Here is a 22,380-nt window from a genome sequence, read left to right as displayed (position 1 = left end):
ACCCCCTAAAACCCACCCCCGACCCTTTAAATTAAATCCCCCACCCTCCCGAACCCCCCCCCCAAATGACGTAAATAACCTGCGGGTCCAGCGGCGGTCCGGAATGGCAGCGGTCCGGAACGGGCTCCTGCTACTGAATCTTGTTGTCTTCAGCCGGCGCCATTTTCCAAAATGGATCCGAAAAATGGCGGCGGCCATAGACGAACACGATTGGACGGCAGGAGGTCCTTCCGGACCCCCGCTGGACTTTTGGCAAGTCTTGTGGGGGTCAGGAGGCCCCCCCAAGCTGGCCAAAAGTTCCTGGAGGTCCAGCGGGGGTCAGGGAGCGATTTCCCGCCGCAAATCGTTTTCGTACGGAAAATGGCGCCGGCAGGAGATCGACTGCAGAAAGTCGTTCAGCGAGGCGCCGGAACCCTCGCTGAACGACCTCCTGCAGTCGATCTCCTGCCGGCGCCATTTTCCGTACGAAAATGATTTGCGGCGGGAAATCGCTCCCTGACCCCCGCTGGACCTCCAGGAACTTTTGGCCAGCTTGGGGGGGGCCTCCTGACCCCCACAAGACTTGCCAAAAGTCCAGCGGGGGTCCGGAAGGACCTCCTGCCATCCAATCGTGTTCGTCTATGGCCGCCGCCATTTTTCGGCGCCATTTTGGAAAATGTCGCCGGCTGAAGACAACAAGATTCAGTAGCAGGAGCCCGTTCTGGACCGCTGCCGTTCCGGACCGCCGCTGGACCCACAGGTTATTTAAGTCATTGGGGGGGGGGGTTCGGGAGGGTGGGGGATTTAATTTAAAGGGTCGGGGGTGGGTTTTAGGGGGTTTTAGTGTGCCGGCTCACGATTCTAATGATTTATAACGATAAATCGTTAGAATCTCTATTGTATTGTGTTCCATAACGGTTTAAGACGATATTAAAATTATCGGACGATAATTTTAATCGTCCTAAAACGATTCACATCCCTAATAGTGGATACTATTCAATAGCTATGGGATGCTATTGAAAAGTTGGGTAACACTATAGTATCTCAGTCAACTCTTCTGGTGGAACAGATTGTTAATTTGGAGGAACGGATAAAATCATTGGAAAGTTTTAAAACTGACCCTGCTCAACAAAATCTGGAACTTAATTCTAAACTAGATCAAATACAATAGGTGCAAGAAACTTTAGTTAAGTGGAATTGTTTTCTGTCTGCAAGAATGGATAATCTTCAAAATATGATTTGAAGCAGAAATTTGAGGTTTACTAACGTTCCTAAATTATTGATTTAAAAAGTATCTGGTGGAAGTTTTGAAAGTGCCTGAACAATCTCTGCTGCCAGTGTCCAAGATTTATTATCTCCCTCCTTTTAAAAAGAAAGAAGAGGATGAGATGGAGCAAAAAGTAATGGCCCCTGTACTTGACTTTGGAGATAATCTTGATTTAACAACAATTCTTGAGACTTAACCTTTTAGATCCCAACGTTCCACAAGTGGAACATTTTTTTAAATGATTTTAATTACTCCAAACCTAAAGAAAATCAAATTTTCAACCATTTAGCTTGAGAGTATAGAACTTGAACAGTCTAAATCCAAAAATGTGATGTTCCTAGATGAATACTCTTAAAGATATGAATATGCAAAGTAGGTCAAAAACTGAAGTTTTGACATAGTTTGACCTTTTCACCTTTTGGTATGATACTGAGTGTCAATAAAGGACTTGTGTGATATATTCAAGTTCCCAAGGGTTTTCTGATCATGTTGGCATAAATCTTTCTTTTGTAGGTAAGATACAAATTGATCAGCACCAATTTATGTTTGCATGTTCCACATGTGGAACGTTGGGATCTTTGTGGTTCAAAATATACACATTTTTGAAAAATGAATAAAATGCAAAAAACGGTTCACAAATATTTTAAAAAATGGTAAATTACATATAATCCCATGCTCTCTCTCATGCATAAACATACACACAGACTTCTCATTCTCATGCTGTCTCTCAAGCACATACACAGGCTTCACTCCCATGCTCTCTCTCTCTCTCAAACATACATACACACAGGCTTATCACTCCCATACACCATATGAGGAATCTTACTGTCTCCTGGGCCTCCATCTCAGGATGCAAGGACTGAGCAAGGTCCTCTTCTCGGGCCGCGGGAGACTAGCTCCGCGACAGCGTCTTCTTCTCGGGCCCCGCGAGACTAGCTCCGCACGAGCGAGACTAGCTCCGAGACGCCGTCCTCTTCTCGGGCCCCGCGAGACTAGCTCCGCACGAGCGAGACTAGCTCCGAGACGCCGTCCTCTTCTCGGGCCCCGCGAGACTAGCTCCGCACGAGCGAGACTAGCTCCGAGACGCCGTCCTCTTCTCGGGCCGCGCAAGACTAGCTCCGCACGAGCGAGACTAGCTCCGAGACGCCGTCCTCTTTTCGGGCCGCGCGAGCGAGACTAGCTCCGCGACGGTCCTGTTCATTTCCTAATTTGGAATACAATGAAAACTCAGAAGTACTTGACTGTTGAAGAAGCAGTTGAACAAGTTTTGGGCGATTCTGAAGCTACAGAAGCTGATATTGTGATTTTACCACCATCAGATAATTTAGAAGACTCAGATATTGAAGATATCAATGACGAAGACCTAGCACCAGAAGTACCAGCAGATGTGTGTGGTGAAGTGGAAGTTGCAGTTGAGTCACGCGATGAGGAAGTGGATGAGGATGACAAATTGCTATCAACCTATTGTCAAGAATCAGGAGATACCAAAAGAAAACGAAACTCAGAGAAGCCAAAGCCAAGATGGATCAAGACAGATGATTTCACGACCACAATGGAAGAGCATGCCCCAACAAAGTTGGCTGATATTCGTCCAGATCTTCTTCAAAACACACCATTTGAACTTTTCATAGAAATTATGGGTGAAGATTATTTAGAAGAATTAGCATACATGACAAATATATATGCCAGGCAGAAATTGGCAAGCATTGACACAAATGCTGACGAAATCACTCGTTTCTTCGGAATACTCTTGCACAGTGGCTATCACCATGTTCCAAAAGAAAAGCATTACTGGTCAACTGCAGAAGATTTGAGCAACCAAATTGTGCCAAAAACCATGTCAAGAAAACGCTTTGAGGACCTGAAAATCTATTTTCATATTGTTGACAATTTGCAACTACCACCTGGAAAAGCTGCAAAAGTTGAGCCATTTTATACCCATTTATCTGCTCAGTTTTTGAAGATTGGAGGTGTTTTTAGTGAAAGCCTGAGCATTGACGAATCAATGGTACCATATTATGGTCATCATAGCTGCAAAATGTTCATTCGAGGAAAACCAATTCGATTTGGATACAAAATATGGATGATGTGCAGTCCAGATGGTTTTCCATTTTCAATGCAGATTTATACAGGTGCCAAATATCAGCCAGAAGAATCAGGCACTGATAAAACTGAAAAAGTTCCACTTGGTACAAGAGTAATTTCGGATTTGATTTCAGTCATTCAAGAGCCAAGAAATCATTGCCTTTTCTTTGATAATTTCTTCACATCACACAACTTGATGGTGGAACTGAAAGAAAAGGGATTTCGAGCAATTGGCACTGTCAGAGAAAACAGAACTGGGAAATGTCCCCTAATGGCACCTAAAGAACTGCGCAAGAAAGATTGTGGGGAATTTGATTATCGTGGTGATGGAGACATCATCTGTGTCCGCTGGAATGACAGCAGTGTGGTCACAGTCATGTCCAACTGGATGAAGCCATTTCCACTTCAAAAAGCCAGCCGCTATTCTCTCAAAGAAAAGAAAAAAGTTCTAATAAAGCAACCAAAAATAATTGGTGCTTACAATCAAGGCATGGGTGGTGTTGATCTACTTGACCGGCTTTTATCAGCTTACCGCCCAACACTTCGCTCCAAAAAGTGGTGGTGGAATTTATTTTCAAATGGCTTGAACATGGCTGTTGTGGCAGCTTGGAAAATTCACTGCCATCTGCTTGGAAAAGAAGCAATGAGCCACTTGGACTTCCTACGTGAAGTATCTACCGTAGCAATGAAATGTGGCCTTTCAAGCTACCGCATCCGGAAAGGAGGTCCTACAGCATCCATAAGTGCTGATGTAAAGGCATCACAGCCTCACTTCTTGTCCACAACTTCCCAAGGCCGATGTGCTGTCTGCTCCAAAAATACTAAAAAGTGGTGTAAATTTTGTGGTAAACGTTTACATGAAAAATGTTTTCCAGATTATCATGCTTGATTTTTTTGACTAATTTTCATTCTTATGTATGATATCAGCTGTAGTATTGCAGTATGTTACAAGAATTACCTAAAATAAAGAAATGTTACAAGAATTACCTAAAATAAAGAATTTTTGAAAAAGTACTTTTTGACTCCTGAAGATCCCAACGTTCCACTAGTGGACATGCGTTTTTCTCAAAAACCCATAGTCCGATTTCCTTGAAAATTGTTTTATACCATATTTGGGTCTAGTTAACTAAGATATGTAAAAAGGGGCATCAGGAAATAAGTCCTTCAATGAGCGGGATCTAAAAGGTTAAGACAGTGTCTGCCAAACTTTCTGGGTGAAGGTCCTTACTATGGTGGTACCACAGATAAAGAACATAACCAGGACCTCCTGAAGCAGACTGGGACTCGAAACACTGCACCGTGTTGTAGATTTTTGTATAAAACTTTATGCAGCTAAGTTGATTTCTTGGTATCTTATTACCACCATACTGGATTCATGGACACAATTGAATATAAAAAAATATATATAACAAATTAATTAAAAGGACCATTAATCTTAAAGAGTCTTATGAAGATTCCATTACCAGATTCCTGATATAATAAGGTAGAACAAACCTAATATAATAAGTAACCATAATTATTGAGACAAGTATATTGTAGGATATTTTTTAGAATTGTTTAGTGTTTTCCCAACAGGAGCTTTTGGCTTTCAGTTTGTCCAATTTACTTCCTGGCAGAATGAAATAGACCCAAATTGATCTCTGTCTTTCCTTTTACCTCTTCACAACCACTGATTTTATGTACTTTTGCCATGCTTCCTGGAATTCAGTTACTGTTCTTGCTTTCACAATTTCCCTTGGAAGGTTGTTACATGTATCCACCATACAAACCATGAAGAAATATTTAATGATTACCCTTGAATCTACTTCCGTGGAACCTTTTATCAAGATTTTTTGTTTTCAGACTCCCACTCTATTAATAAAAATGTTTTCATCTTCTGCATTATTACTTTTGAATTACAGCACAAAGGGTTCCAAGTTGTGAAGAAGTAAGGGGAAGCGACAGATCAACTCAAGTCTATGGCATTGCACCAGGAATTAAACTGGGAAGACTAGATATGCTTTATGTTCCTTATCTGCCATCAAATTCTGGGAGGTCAATATTCCATCGACCAGCAACTGGAAAAGTTATCCATAAAAAGATATCCAGATAATTTTAGCTGAATATTCAGCAGCACTTATCTGGGTAAAAGAGCCACTCAGTCTTATTGGCTAATATTACCTAGATATATTGATACAGGTAGGGTTATTGGAAAAGATTTATGAGAGTAGGGTTGTCTAATCTGTGACAGATCTTACAGTCATCTGCAAAAAGGAAAACACCTTTCCTAGTAAACCCAGTAGAATATTGCTCATGAAGCAGGCACAGAAAATATTTAGCTGTGGGAAAGCTAGTTCAAAACCAGAAATTACATTGAAACAGAAAATAGGCAGACTTGATAGATCTTGTGGTCATTATCTTGCACAATATTCTCTGTTTCTATGCAAAAGATGATAAGACTTTAAGGATGTGCATAATTTTTTTTTTTTACTTTGGTCTTCATTTCATTTGAGTTTCTTTCATTGTTTTTTTTTTTTTGTAGTGTTGATTTCATTTTAGTGCTTGTTACAAAATAATTTAATATGCACTAAACTGATTTGCCATCAATTGGTTAAACCTCTCCATAGCCTCAGGTCTGAGTCATCACCAGATCTGCTGTTTGGTGCAGAAGTGACGACTGAGGCAGATCATCAGAGAGCCCCTTTTGAAGCAGTTCCCTGGACCCCTATGGCTTGGCTACCTGCAGGGCCACTACTTTCCATTCCTCTCAGCAAAGCCCTGGAAGTGGGCTTTCAGCAATGGTGATTCCAAAAGTAATGGGCTGGTTCCCTCTAATGGTCCTGCTTCCTGACCCATGCTGTTGAGATCCTCCTAAGAGTAATTTTCTATGTTCTCAGCATCCAAAAAGCACCAGCAACAGCTTGTTGCCAGTCTCTTCAATTAGGAAGGGAAATTATTGGGCACTAGGAGCCCTTCCATCTCACTGTAGATGGCTCAGTGCCTGGTCGGAGGGACCTCCAAGTCCTAAAGCTCCTCAGGTTGTATCAATCTATCCATAACTATCGCCATGTCTCTGCTCACTCGTTGTGCATGACAGCGCATACCTGTCTGGCTCCTAGTATCCTGACCCCTGTTCCTGCCAAGCCTGCAAACAAAATTAATGAAATTTCTTTATTTTTTTCCATCATTTCAGGTTAGAAATGACATAAAATGAAACAACCAATGTTGGTGTTGTTTTCCTGTCATTTTTGAAAGACAGCATGCCCCTATAAGGATAAGACACTGCCCTGCAGTTAGAGGTTAATAATCAAAAAGTGTAGTAATGAAAGATTATGCTATACAGTACATGGCTGGGTCAATATGCTGCTTAAGCCTGAAGCTAAGGTCTGAAGAGGGAAAACAGAATGATTGTTATCAAAGTCTTGAGTAGATTAACAAAAGTGCTTCAACAAAGAATAAACACAAAAGAGCAATCCTGGTAGAATTTCAGTTAATTCATAAGCTAGTCCAAATAGCTTTTAAGACTATAACCAAGTTATAGGTTATAAATATCCTTATCTGATATGTGAAAAGAAAACAGTGTTACAAAAACTTGGGCTTTTCACCATTCAAAAGTACTGTACCCACTGGGAAGACAGCATGATAAATCTAAGCAGACAAAGAGATAGATAGGCAGACAGATGTTTTGTTGCTTTTACAGTCTTAGAGAAATATCACATGAAATCTGATGGAGGAAATCCTCTGGTATGTTTTTGTAAAACATAGTTACCTAGCAGGTTAAGGGCCTCATTTACTAAGCATGTTTCCCATAGACAAAGAATGAGAGAAAAGCCTTAGTGAGGAAACTAGAGAAACATTACATATTAGTGAGCTCCCAATGTACGATTGCTAGAGGGAATTCTGGTATACCAGTCTACAAATTCACAAAAACAGCCTCCATGCCATATATAACCCCCTATAGCTTCGCTGTGGGTGCAGTCTGCATATATTACAATTGCGTAATATTTAAATCAGATTTTCCTGTTTCCCTCTTGGCTATCTGCCCATATTTTTAAATTGATTTATTAATCTCCAGTGTTGCTTTGCAGTTTTATCCTTTTAGCAATAATAGATGCAATATATCATAAAACAAATTTTTAAGAGTACATCATTAGAGTGATGTAGCACTGGTAATAAACCCCTTCACACTTGGATGAACTTAAATCAGTTTCTCTTTATTGATTTTTGGTCATAACATAATTTTAAAGTTCAACTCAGTTAATAAAAAAGGATTTGCTCTGGTGTTGTGTGTAAAACACTTACGCTGTAAGTTTTCACGTCATTGGAAATAAAAGCAGCTGCAGCACTGACTAATGCTTATAGAATGGTCCATAATACTTAGATCTGTTTCACAACTGCTGCCCATAGTACATCTTTCTTCTTTCATCTCTAAAATCTTGTATCTGCTTCACCTTCATTCCACCTATTTCTTTGCCCTTCTTATATACTGTTGAAGAATGCAAACTATGGGCTGGATTCATCATTCTTCGCAGAATGATAAATCCAGCGAAAAAGGGGGAGGGGCGTACGGGGGACTGGCTGTGGTGCAGCCGGCTGCAGCCTTTCTTTCATGCAAATAGTGCCATCGTGAAAGGTGGTGCTATTCGCAGTGCCGTGGCCAACTCCTCCCCCACACCACCTCCTCCCCTCCAGTTAATTAACATCCTATCACACACGAAAAGCCCCTTTTCGTGTGTGATAGGGGTTTATCGTGTGCGTTAGTGCCTTAGCACCTGCAATACACTTTTAGAAAATAAACCCCTATGTTTTTTGCGGCAGGAAACTGACCAGCAGACTTGAAGAGCAGTAGAAGAGGACTGGAAGGCTCATCTGCATACTGCTCCCAGCATCCCCTGGGAGAGGACTCCAGAGGTCACAGCAAGTGATCCAGGGGTTGAAATCCACAGACCCAGCTTCCAGAGGTACTACATGGTGATTAAAGAGGATTGGTAAGTATAGCTTTAGGAAATCTTTGGACTTTAAAAAGTTCAGAGAAAGGTGAAATAGTGGGATATATTCTTTAGAGTTTGTGTGTGTCTGAGATAACAAGTAAGCAAGATGTAGTTAATTCTAGTGTCTGTCTTTCCCACCCACTCAACCCTTGATTTATAGGCAGAAAACACTTTTCATCAAAAATCAATCAGGCTCTTAACTAAATCATACTATTCCACCAGCCCTTATTGAAAGTTTAATCATCCCCTTGTAGGACACTAGCTGATTAATTAGTAAATTCACCTGTAAATTTAAAGTACTCTAATTCCAACTCTCTTATTATCCTAAACTTAACTAGCAGATTAATTAGTAAATTTATTAGTAAATACACCTGTAAATTTAAAGCACTCTTATTCCAACTCCCTTAGTATCTTAAACTTAACTAGGAACTCAACAAAATTAAGAGGAAGGCATGAGTCCAGCAGCAAGAGGGGGGCTTTCCAGTCTTTTGCACTGAGTGTCACATGTATGATTTTTTTATCTGCCGGTGAGAAATTGTATGTGTGCACTCGGTGCAAAGAGCTCCTGGCTCTCAGGGAACAAGTCCGATCTCTGGAGGCTAGAGTGGCAGACTTGGAGGAGCTGAGGCAGACAGAGAGGTACATTGTTGAGACCTTCAGGGACATAGTAGTCAAGTCCCAAATCCAGTCTGGATTTTAGGTAGAAAGCTGAAATCCAGAACCTCCAGGGTGGCATTCTCTGAAATGTTTCCTGTTCCATGTGAAGGTCCCCAGAGGCAGGCAGAGCTCCGGAGTTTCAATGCATGGAGGAGACAATGGTGCAGGGAAAAGGCATTCAGTTTTGTAAGGAAGTAGGGAAATGTTTGGGGAAGGGGGAGACTTCTCCAAAAGGATTGGCTCCACCTTAAACAGAGTGGAACCAAGCTGCTGGCACAAACGTTTAAAAAGAAGATAGAGCAGCTTTTAAACTAGAACAAGGGGGAAAGATAACAGTCACTCAGCAGTGCATGGTTCAGAGGAATGTTTCCTTGAAGGATATTAATGAAACAGGAGAGTTAGGGCATCCCAACAGAGAGGTTCCAATAAAAGCCAACATAGTCCATGCGCCTATATGTAAAAAATCACCTAGAGCTAAAGATTTCCAAATTATCCCTGAAAAGCAGTTTGTTCATATAAACAAAAAACACACTTTGAAATGTCTGTATGCCAGTTCCAGAAGTCTAAGAAGTAAGATGGGAAAATTAGAGTGTATAGCAGTAAATGATGCGATTCACATAATTGTCTTCACAGAGACTTGGTGGAAGGAGGATAACCAATCGTACAGTGCTATATCAGAATACAAATTATATCGCAATGATAGGGAGGATCAACTTGGTGGGGGTGTGGCACTTTATGTCCGGGAGGGAATAGAGTCCAACAGGATAAAGATCATACAAGAGACTAAATGCTCAGTAGAATCTATATGGGTAGAAATCCCATGTGTGTTGGGTAAGAGTATAGTGCTAGGAGTATACTACCATCCACCTGGAAAAAATGGTCAGACAGATGATGAAATGCTAAGAGAAATCAAGGAAGGTAACCAATTTGGCAGTGCAGTATTAATGGGACATTTCAATTACCCAAATATTGACTGGGTAAATGTAACATCAGGATATCCTAGAGATGTAAAGTTTCTGGATGAAATAATTGACTGCTTCATATAGTAATTGGTTCAGGAACCAATGAGAGAGGGAGCTATTTTAGATTTAATTCCTTGTGGAATGCAGGATTTGGTGAGAGAGCTTAACGGTGGTAGAGCCACTTGGCAATAGTAATCATACATGATCAAATTTAAACTAATAACTGGAAGGGGGACAATCAGTAAATCTACAGCTCTAACACTAAATTTTCAAAAGGGAAACTTTGATAAAATGTGGAAAATAGTTAGAAAAAACAGAAAGGTGCAGCTGCAAAGGTTAAAAGTGTTCAACAGGCATGGACATTGTTTAAAAATACAATCCTAGATGCGCAGTCCATATGTATTCCAAGCATTAAGAAAAGTGGAAGGAAGGCAAAACGATTACCAGCATGGTTAAAAGGTGAGGTGAAAGAACCTATTTTATCCAAAAAAAGACATGGCTTAATGGAACACAGTCAACATGGATTTACCCAGGGGAAGTCTTCCCTCACAAATCTATTTCATTTTTTGAAGGAGTTAATAAACATGTGGATAAAGGTGAACTGATAGATGTAGTGTATTTGGATTTTCAGAAGGCATTTAACAAAGTCCAGAGGCTTCTAAGAAAACTAGAAAGTCATGGGATAGGTGGCGATGTCCTTTCCTGGATTACAAACTGGTTAAAAGACAGGAAACAGAGAGTAGGATTAAATGGTCAATTTTTTAAGTGGAAAAGGGTAAACAGTGGAGCGCCTCAGAGATCTGTTCTTGGACCGGTGCTTTTCAATATATTTATAAATGATATGGAAATGAATATGACAAGTGAGGTTATCAAATTTGCAGATGATACAAAATTAATCAGAGTTGTTAAATCACAAGCAGATTGTGATACATTGCAGGAGGGCCTTGCGAGAATGGAAGATTGAGCATCCAAATGGCAGATGAAATTTAATGTGGACACAATCACGGTGTTGCATATAGGGAAAAATAACCCTTGCTGTAGTTACATGTTAGGTTCCATATTAGGAGCTACCACACAAGAAAAAGATCCTGGCATCATAGTGGATAATACTTTGAAATTGTCGGCTCAGTGTGCTGCAGCAGTCAAAAAAGCAAACAGAATGTTAGGAATGATTAGGAAGGGAATAGTTAATAAAACGTAAAATGTCATAATGCCTCTGTAACATTCCATGGTGAGACCGCACCTTTAATACTGTATACAATTCTGGTTGCCACATCTCAAAAAAGATATAGTTGCAATGGAAAGGTACAGAGAAGGGCAACCAAAATGATAAAGGAGATGGAACAGCTCCCCTATGAGGAAAGGCTGAAGAGGTTAGGGCTGTTCAGCTTGGAGAAGAGAAGGCTGAGGGGGATTATGATAGACATCTTTAAAATCATTAGAGGTCTTGAACGAGTAGAATTTTTCATCCCACTAATTATTGAAAAAATGTGTGTCTCTACTTCAGCTGTGATATTTATTGCTAAGTTTTCAATACTACTATTTGACTTAAGATCCCATGTGCTATTTTTGTGTTACATATGGCATGGAGATTTGTGTGAGAGGCTCCAGCATTGCCATGCAATATCTTCTTTTGTATCGAGTCATGGTAATTTAGGTTTCTCTCTAGGTATCCATTCTAAAGTCTTTAAGGTTTGGACCTTTAAAGGCTTATGTCAGATGATGAAGGTGATTGATACTGAGGGGAAAATGCTTTGTTTGCAAGATTTACAGCAGCTTCATAATGTTGAACAGAGAGAATTCTTTGCTTTTTTGCAACTGAGACAGTATGTAAGTTCTTTCAGCATGGTTAGTCTTCTGGGGGATTTTAGAATGAAGATAGATTACTTTTTTAAATGGGAAGAGCTAGATAGAATTTCTATCTCTTTGTTCTATAAGACCATTTTCTTATAGCTGCCTATGGTATATTTTTGGATAGATGGAAAAATGATCTGGCTTTTAATATCCCTGCAGTAAAATTGGCTTTTAAGTAGATTCCAACTTTTTTGGTCCACCCTCAGGAAAACACAGTACAAACTCCTGAGACATACATATACTTCTCCTTTGGAGGCAATTCAAGCGAAATGCTCAGAAACTGATTTATATTCAAAGAGTACAGGCATGTGGGTATATTGGCCCCATTTATTTTTGTCTTGCTATGTTATTCAACAATTTTGGGTTAAGATTAGACACTTTCTTGACCTGGTAAACAGGAAAAGGATTCTTTTTACTCTGGATGGGGTATTTTTTATATTCCTGAGGCTTTTAAAGTAGTGGGAAAACGTGTGCGCCTTTTTATTATGAAAAAAAAATTCTGTTGATAAGCAGGCTGAATTAGCCATTATAGGTGGGTGACTTCATCCAACAACACCAAATGGATACATCTCTCCACACTAGTGAGCTTTGAGCTCTAATGTGCATATGCAGGAGTTCCTACATCGGCATTGCTCATGAGCCTCCTCAGTCATTCTTTGTCTGAGCACAACCACAGATGTGTACTCAAACTTTCCTTAAAATGTTTTCCTTAAACTTAAAAATTTAATATGTCTACCTTTACATATTCTATGTAATTGCCTTGCTGCCTCTGCAGCACCCATAACAGCACTTTTCAGTGATACTTTAAAAAAAAAAAAAAGGAAATATTTTTTTCCAGAGGCTTTTCCTACTCAAAATGTCAGGCCAGAAGAAAAAATCATCAGTGAGTGATTTAAAGACTACATTTGTGGTTAGATAATGTCCCTCACTGATAGCCATGAGTTTGGTGTCTTGGGCTAGAACATGACTCAGAAAATGTCTGTGTCTGAGGATGGATGTCCCTGTGCTCCTAGCTATGTAAATCTCTTTGGAGTTGCAATAGATCGTCTTCCTGCAGTGCAATATCATTTTCCTCATTGGAAAAGAGTTGGTTCAGGCCAAAGCCACAGGGTCGAGCAGTGTCAGCAACCTTATTTTGAAGAGGAAGCAGCATTAGTCATTGGAAGCATTGGAGCCTGCATTGAAAAATGACAAACACTCCAAACATGTTGCATTGGCACAGGCATCATCGAAGCACCCATCTTCGGTACCATCAGTACAAAGTGTGTCAGTGAACCTGATGCATGACAAATTGAAGCTCTCCATCTATGCACTGGTGCATTCAATGCATGATGCCCCAATGTATTCGATGCATGATGCACTGGTGCACTCAGTGCACAATGAACTGAAGCAAACGTACCTGTGGCTCATGCATCATAGATGCACCTTGAAGCCTCTATGCACCAGTTACTAGGTGCATCTAGTCCTCCAAAGCATGACTCTATGTTGCACAGCACAAGAATACTTGATGCAATTCTGATGCAGTTGATGCTTGCATTGAGACAACATCCTCAATCTGCACCAACTTCCTCAATGTTACTCACTGAAGACCTGTTGAAACAAACAAAGCCACATTCTTCCAAAGCATCCAAGTATTCCATTCCATCAAAGCTATTGATGCATCAGGCCCATCATCTAGCCTATCAGGCTACTCTATTAACAGAACTTTATGCAGCCCAACTTAGATCAGTGGCACAGGGCATCATTTTGCATCTGCCCCCTCAAATAATAAGAATCCTCACTCCAGCAGCAATATTATGAATAGTCTTCATTTGGAAATATCAAATCTGGTATATTCCATTATTCTGCTTATCTCCTCTTATCCTCATCTCTGAAGAGGTTGTTCCACTGCCCATGACAGGTCAATGGACACATCAGTCACTTGACCAGATTGAAGGCTTGGTGAGAAATTTCTCTCCACTATTACTGTGGCACTTCCTCATACTGGAGTCCCAATCTCACCTATCAGTCTGAACATATCATCAGAACCAATAATTTGAACTTCATCATCATGCTCTCTAGCAGGGGAATCCAGTTGGTTGGAGGCAATTGACGAGGTTGCATCCCCTCAGAAGCAATCAGAGAACCTCCTGGTTTGCCTTCTTCATCTTTAGATTCCTGGATAAGTGAGCCTATGCCAAGATATTCAGAAGATGACTCTACAGGTTTATCTTCAGATCCACTTCTAGATTCTTCCAACCAAACCTTGCCCAGAGGACCATACATACTCTATGTTTGAGGAAAAGATTGGAACGCATCCATGTCTGTAAAGACAAGGACCTGCACTCAGAATTGCTGGGTCAATTACAAATTTCAGACATCCCATCAGATGGGTCAGCCCTTCCAGTCCACAACATCCTCAGCATATTGCAAATGAAAATAGAGGAAATTCCTATTTTGGGTATTTCTGTGGAGAAGAAACTTGACATTAAATACAGAATTCAGAAGTCTCCAGGATTCAGCATTGCTCAAGTGTCACATTAGTCTTTAGTAATCAATTCTGCCATGAAAAAAGCAAAAAAAAAAAAAAAGACCAGAATTCACTCAAATTCACCTCCAGGGAAAGATCATATATTATTTGACAATTTCAGCAACAAATTCTTTCAAAGCTTCTGGCTTACCACTTGCATCACTATTCATGAATTTTATATGGTACAATACTTTCACGACTGCATTCAGAAGCTAAAACCTTTTCTATAGCCTACAGAAGGGTGTATTTATTATTTCCAACTGCTTTTGGATGTACAAAAGGGCATTTATCACCTTCTCAGATCTGTTTATGAGTCATTTGACTCTGTTTCACGTACCCCCCTAGCCTCAATTGGGGATCATTAAATAGCGTGGCTTAGAGTGAGCAGTGTATGTCAAGTTGTCCACAAGACGTTGGCTGACCTACCTTGTTTAAGTGACAATCTGTATGGTGAAAAGCTCATAGACATGATCACTCAGTTTAAGGGTTAGAAATTAGCAGCATAATTTCTCTCGATGGCTTCCAAATAGCCGTCCACTATAAGACATTCTTTCTTCACGTGCAAGTGACTGTACTTCCACAGATAGCCTTAAAAGACTTTTCAGCAGTACTGTCTGCTGTCTGTTCCAGCCCAGTGTCAGCAGCCACTTCCAGCCAAACCTTGACAGCAGGAATGTAATCAACAAAAAACAATGCAGTAGGCCCAATCCAAACCTGGGCCCAGTTTTTAATTTCTATGAACAATCCTCCTCTCTTCCAGTGGGGGGAAGAATCCAGTTTTTACTAGAAATCTGGCACCAGATAACCAAGGACCCCTGGGTCCTCAAAATTAAGCAGTCTGGATATTGGTTGTGTTTCTTTCAGCTGCTATCCCTGCCACATTGTGTGTTTTTCAGTCCAGATCCATCTCATCTGCTGCAATTTTGCCTGGAAATACAGCTGCTTCTTCAAGAGTGAGCAACAGAGCCAATCCCTGTGTCTCAACATGGGTAGGGCTTCTATTCCTGATATTTCTTCATCCTCAAGAAGTCAGGAGGATTGAGGCCCATTCTGACTTGAGATACTTGAACAAACATGTACTCTGAGAGAATCTCAAAATGAATTCCTTCAGCATGATTCTCTCTTACATATAGAAGGATGAATGGATGCATGCCCTGGACCTAAAGAATGAATATGCTTACATACCCATCCAACCTTCCCATTGGTACTATCTTCACTTCCAGGAATATTCTTTCCACTACCAATACAAAGTATTCTTGTTTGAGCTCTCAGCAGCTCTGAGAGTCTTTATGAAATGCCTCAGAATGGTAGTGGCACATTTGAACCATTAAAGAATACAAGTTTTCCCAAAGCTGGATAACTGGCTATTCATGACAACTTCTCAGGAGAAAGTATTCCATTTTCCCGCACAAAGTGATCTCTCTTTTACAACGATTGGGCTTCCTGGTCAATTTTGAGAAACTAAATCTATCAGGGATGTACAGCAGGGATGGATTCATCCCATTCGATATTCGGATTCATTGGGACCCAAATCCATTGCATCCGTTCTCAGGGGACCCCGATCCATTCATTAGTTACATATGTATTCATTTCTAAAAAAAACCCCATCCCAACCCTTTAAATTTAATTTACTACAACCCCCACACTCCTGACCTCCCCAAGACTTGCCAAAAGTCCCTGGTGGTCCAGCGGGGGTCCTGGAGCGATCTCCTGTATTCGGGCTGTCGGCTGCCAGTATTCAAAATGGTGCCAATAGCCTTTGCACTTACTATGTCACAGGGGCTACCGGTGCCATTGGTTGGCCCCTGTCACATGGTAGGAGCAATGGATGGCCGGCGCCATCTTATGCTCCTATTACCGTCATGGTTAAAAGGTGAGGTGAAAGAGGCTATTTTAGCCAAAAAAACATCCTTCAAAACTTGGAAGAAGAATTCATCTGAGGAAACAGGATAAAACATAAACATTGTCAAGTTAAGTGTAAAACATTGATAAGACAGGTAAAGAGAGAATTTGAAATGAAGTTGGCCATAGAGGCAAAAACTCGTAATAAAAACTGTGAGGGAGTCGGTTGGACCATTAGATGACCGAGGGGTTAAAGGGGCTCTAAGGGAAGATAAGGCCATTGCAGAAAGACTAAATGAATTCTTTGCTTCTGTGTTTACTAATGAGGATGTTGGAAAGATTCTAGTTCCGGAAATGTTTGTCAGGGGTGATGAGTCAGACGAACTGAACTAAATCACTGTGAACCTGGAAGATGAAGTAAGCCAGATTGACAAACTAAAGAGTAGCAAATCACCTGGACCGGATGGTATGTATCCTAGGGTACTGAAGGAACTAAAAAATGAAATTTCTGATTTATTAGTTAAAAATTGTAACCTATCATTAAAATCATCCATTGTACTTGAAGACCAGTGAGCCTTACTTCAGTGCCAGGTAAAATAGTGGAAACTATTCTCAAGATCAAAATCATAGAGCATATAGAAAGACATGATTTAATGGAACACAGTCAACATGGATTTACCCAAGGGAAATCTTGCCTAACAAATCTGCTTCATTTTTTTGAAGGGGTTAATAAACATGTGGATAAAGGTGAACCGGTAGATGTAGTATATTTGGATTTTCAGAAGGCATTTGACAAAGTCCCTCATGAGAGGCTTCTAAGAAAACTAAAAAGTCATGGGATAGGAGACGATGTCCTTTCATGGATTACAAACTGGTTAAAAGACAGGAAACAGAGAGTAGGATTAAATGGTCAATTTTCTCAGTGGAAAAGGGTAAACAGTGGATTACCTCAGGGATCTGTACTTGGACTGGTGCTTTTCAATATATATATAAATGATCTGGAAAGGAATATGACGAGTGAGGTAATCAAATTTGCGGATGATACAAAATTATTCAGAGTAATTAAATCACAAGTTGATTGTGATACATTACAGGAGGACCTTGCAAGACTGGAAGATTGGGCATCCAAATGGCAGATGAAATTTAATGTGGAAAAGTGCAAGGTATTGCATATAGGGAAAAATAACCCTTGCTGTAGTTACACAATGTTAGGTTCCATATTAGGAGCTACCACCCAGGAAAAAGATCTAGGCATCATAGTGGATAATACTTTAAAATTGTTAGCTCAGTGTGCTGCAGCAGTCAAAAAAACAAACAGAATGTTAGGAATTATTAGGAAGAGAATGGTTAATAAAACGGAAAATGTCATAATGCCTATATATCGCTCCATGATGAGACCGCACCTTGAATACTGTGTACAATTCTGGTCGCCGCATCTCAAAAAAGATATAGTTGCGATGGAGAAGGTACAGAGAAGGGCAACCAAAATGATAAAGGAGATGGACAGCTCCCCTATGAAGAAAGGCTGAAGAGGATAGGGCTGTTCAGCTTGGAGAAGAGACAGCTGAGGGGGATATGATAGAGGTCTTTAAGATCATGAGAGGTCTTGAAAGAGTAGATGTGAATCTGTTATTTACACGTTCGAATAATAGAAGGACTAGGGGGCATTCCATTAAGTTAGCAAGTAGCACATTTAAGACTAATTGGAGAAAATTCTTTTTCACTCAACGCACAATAAAGCTCTGGAATTTGTTGCCAGCGGATGTGGTTAGAGTAGTCAATGTAGCTGGGTTCAAGAAAGGTTTAGATAAGTTCTTGGAGAAGTTCATTAACGGCTATTAATCAAATTTACTTAGGGAATAGCCACTGCTATTAATTGCATCAGTAGCATCGGATCTTCTTAGTGTTTGGGTGCCGAACGTTGGTACCTGTGACATAGTGAGGGCAAAGGCGATCGTCGCCATTTTGAGTACTGGTATCGAACGGCCGGCGTGCTTGAGGTCGCTCCCGGACACCTGCTGGACTTTTGGCAAGTCTTGTGGGGGTCAGGAGGCCCCCCCAAGCTGGCCAAAAGTCCCTGGGGGTCCAACGGGGGTCCCGGAGCTACCCCCTGCACTCCAGCCATCCGATGCCAGTACTCAAAATGGTGCCGATAGCCTTTGCCCATATTATGTCACAGGGGCTACCGGTGCCATTGGTCAGCCCCTGTCACATGGCCTTCGGCGCAACCTTGTGCTCCTACCATGTGACAGGGGCTGACCAATGGTACCGGTAGCCCCTGTGACAAAGGCTATCGGCGCCGAGGGTGTGAGTGCAGGGGATGGCTCCCGGACCCCCTGCTGGACCACCAGGGAGTTTTGGTAAGTCTTGGGGGGGGGGGGGGTTCAGGAGGGTGGGGGTTTGTTTAAATTTTTATTTAGGTGGCCGTATAATTCGGAGAAGATTCGTGTATTCGTGGAGAATCGCAATACATTTCGCTTCCCCACGAATACTACGAATAGTGCGATATACGTTGAGGATCGCCAATACGGCGAAAATGAATGCACAACCCTATTATCACCTGCAATGCTGCCGGAACATAGTCCCGCCCAAACCCTGCCCACTCTCCTCCTCTTCCCCGCAATTTGAATAGTAGTACTGCGATGCAGCTGGTATCATGTGTGGTAGGTCGTTATCATATACAAGAAGGCCATAATTCATGCAGTAAGGCCACATTACGGTTTGATGAATGACCCTGTTTGATTGTAAGCCCTCTGGAGATAAATAAATACCTACAGTACCTAATGTAATCTGTTTTGAAGTGCCTGAAATGCAGAATATAAAATGAAAATAATATTACCTTCCTGGTATTGTTACTTGCTTTGAGTTCTATTTGATTTTAATCTAGTAATAAGTGTTTTAAACTCAAAAAATTAATAGATTAAAAAATAAAGACTTGACAGAAAATCCAGGCTTTTATCTGCTTCCTCAAATGGAGGTTATCCCGAGTTAGGCATAGCTATTCAAGGCATGAGTTCCAGAGGGAGGAATCATCTCCCAAGAAAGCTCTGGTGGGTATTGAATCATTTTATTTCCTTAAGGGAAGGTATGACTAGGGTGACTCCTTGGGATGATCTTAATGGTTTCAAAGGTAAGAATATAAGAACATAAGAAATTGCCATGCTGGTCAGACCAAAGGTCCATCAAGCCCAGCATCCTTTTTCCAATAGAGGCCAATCCAGGCCATAATAACCTTATAAGTACCAAAACACTAAGAAGATCCAATGCTACTGATGCCAGTAGTAGCAGAGGCCATTCCCTAATTCAACTTGATTAATAGCAGTTAATGGACTTCTCCAAGAACTTATCCAAACCTTTTTTAAATCCAGCTACACTAACTGCACTAACCCCATCCTCTGGCAATAAATTCCAGAGCTAATTGTGCATTGAGTGAAAAAGAATTTTCTCCAGTCAGTCTTAAATGTGCTACTTGCTAACTTCATGGAATGCCCCCTAGTTCTTATATTATCTGAAAGTGTAAATAACCAATTCACATTTACCTGTTGTAGATCTCTCATGATTTTAAAGACCTCTATCATTTCTCCCCTCAGACATCTCTGAACAGCCCTAACCTCTTTAGCTTTTCCTCATAGGGGAGCTATTCCATCCCCAAAATCATTTTGGTTGCCTTCCTCTGTACTTTCTCTAGCGCAACTATATCTTTTTTGAGGTTCGGTGACCAGAATTGTACACAGTACTCAAGGTGCGGTCTTACCATGGAGCAATACAGAGGAGATATGATAGTGGTCTACAAAATAATGAGTAGAGTAGATCAAGTGAAAATTCATTAGTTGTTTACTCTTTCAAAGAGTACAAAGACTAGGAGTCACGTCATGATGTTTCTAGGTGATACATTTAGAACTAATAAGATAAAATATTTTTGTACTCAACACTTATTTATTTATTTATTTTGAAATCATTTATATTTCCTGTAATCTAAAATATTCAAACATGGATTACAATAAAACATTTAGAAAATATTCACAATATACAATACCAACACAAATAAAACATTTAGATTGCATCAAGGACTGACAAAACCTCTATACTTTTAAGTCATTTTCTTCAAAAGCTCTACAAAATAGCTCTGCTTTCAATAATTTTCTAAATTTCAGATACTCATGTTCACCCCTAATTGTCACTGGCAGCCTATTCCACATGTCTAGCACGGCAATGGAAAATGCCCTGGTTCTTGTTCTATGCATCCTATAGTCCGATACTGATGGAATTGCTAGAAGCCCCTGACTAGAGGACTGCAATTCTCAACTGGGCACATAATACGAAATCTTATTTCTTAAATTATGTGAATCATCATAGTCTATTCTATGCATTGTTGCTAATAATTTAAACTGTAGTCTAGTACTAATTAGCAACCAGTAAAACCTTTTCAAAAAAGGCGTGATGATGTCCCCCATGGTAAGTTAAAAATAAACCGGACCACTGCATTCTATACAATCTGCAAAACCGTTAGTAGTTTGGTTGGCAAACCACAATACAGAGCATTGCAATAATAAATATAGGTTAACACTAGTGCTTGTACATTCACTCTGAAGTCCTCAATGGTCAAAATAGTTTTTAAAGGCCCTATTAGTTTCAACCTATAAAAGGTCAACTATGGTAGCTTAGTTACCTGTGATATAAAAGTTGAACAGGAATCCAAAGTAATTCCCAGATTCTTTATTTCCATAGATATACTCAAGTCAGCCTTGTTACCCAGCCATAAAATAGTGGTCTTTTCAGCATTTAGCAGCAGGTCATTGTCTAACATCCAATCATTAATTGTAGCTAAACAACTTTGAAGCTAAGGCACTGGCACTTCCCCAGGGACTTCACTTAAGATAAATACTTGTAAATCATTGGCATAACACTTGAACACTAATTCCAATTTTGATATAACTCTACCCAAAGGGTTCAAAATAAGACTAAACAAACAGGCAGAAAGACTTGATCCCTGAGGGACTTCAACATCCAAAAGGTACCAATCAGACACATCATTCTTTTGATATACCCTTGGTTTTTAAAACATCAAAAAGAGTGAAAACATTGCAGAACCATTCCAGTCACCCCATAATCCTGAAGCCTTGCCAATTTCTTAGCATGACAGATTGTATCAAAGGTTGCAGCTAAGTTCAAATGGACCAAAATACATGATTTCTTTGTCTCCACTGAATGATAACTATCACCTAGTAGAGAAATCAATAGTGTTTCCATCCCATAAGCCTTTCTAAACCCATATTGTTCCCCATCATATATATTATCCACAGTGGCAAAATCCTCCAGTTGATTCAAAATCCATTTTTCCAAAAGTTTAGCCAAAGAGGGCAAATTTGAAATTGGGTGATAATTAGCTAAATTATTGCAAGGCAACAATGGATTCTTTAGAATCATATTACTGCTGTCTGTTTCAACCTGTCCTCAGTGAAAGATTCAAAATATCTATCAAACCCTGTTGAAAAGAAGAAAGCTTCTAAGAAACAAGCAAAAAAGAACAAGGATCTTGGTGATTAGAAGTTTTCTGAATAGCTGCAATGATATTATGCAACAGTATCACTTAATAAATCAAAGGAACTCCACCTAGCATTGACCTCCACCATAATACTACTATTTATTGGTCACTGTATTGTTCTTTTCCTTCTCCATCTGTGTTCTAATTCCTCCCAATTTTTTCTGAAACTTCTTGACAAACATATCACTTTTTAGTATGACTCCTTTGAGTTTTACTTCTTTTGGTGGTGATATCAGATCTTTTACAATTGCAAACAATTCCAAAGGCTTATTAATAGCTCTGCTAAACTTTTCTGTATAATAATTTATTTTCCTCATCTCCTGTAATGCTCTACACTCTTTCAGAATATCATTATATTTCTTTTTAAATCATCTGTCTTATTGGGTTATTTTCTAAAGCTTTATTGCGTGCGTTAGGGCCCTAACGCACGCGATAAGGTCATATCGCATGCGAAAAGGGCCTTTTCGCATGCAATATAAAACAAATTAGGGGGAGGGGAGGAGTCGAAGGTGGTTTTGCTGCCGGTAATAATATTACTAACATTGGGGGTCATTTTTCAAAATGCGGTAAGGCGTTTTCGCATGCGATAGGCCCTTAACGCATTCGAAAACGTGTTTACTGCATGCGATCGCACCATATCGTATGGTGCGATGCAAATTCCAAAAATGGGAGGGGTTAGCCTCTCTGCAAAGAGCTATCGCACAGCCATA

General features: G+C 40.3%; 1 protein-coding gene across 4 annotated transcripts in view; it reads right to left on the bottom strand.

The window, feature by feature from the left end:
- Positions 1-22,380, bottom strand: part of ERBB4 (erb-b2 receptor tyrosine kinase 4) — a 2,403,189-nt gene that overhangs the window by 1,734,589 nt on the left and 646,220 nt on the right. The gene's annotated exons all lie outside the window — the stretch shown is intronic.

This window comes from Rhinatrema bivittatum, chromosome 6 (assembly GCF_901001135.1).
Source record: "Rhinatrema bivittatum chromosome 6, aRhiBiv1.1, whole genome shotgun sequence".
NCBI classification, from domain to species: Eukaryota; Metazoa; Chordata; class Amphibia; order Gymnophiona; family Rhinatrematidae; genus Rhinatrema; species Rhinatrema bivittatum.
Note: the sequence above shows the minus strand (reverse complement) of the source record. Positions and strands in the feature narration are given on the sequence as shown.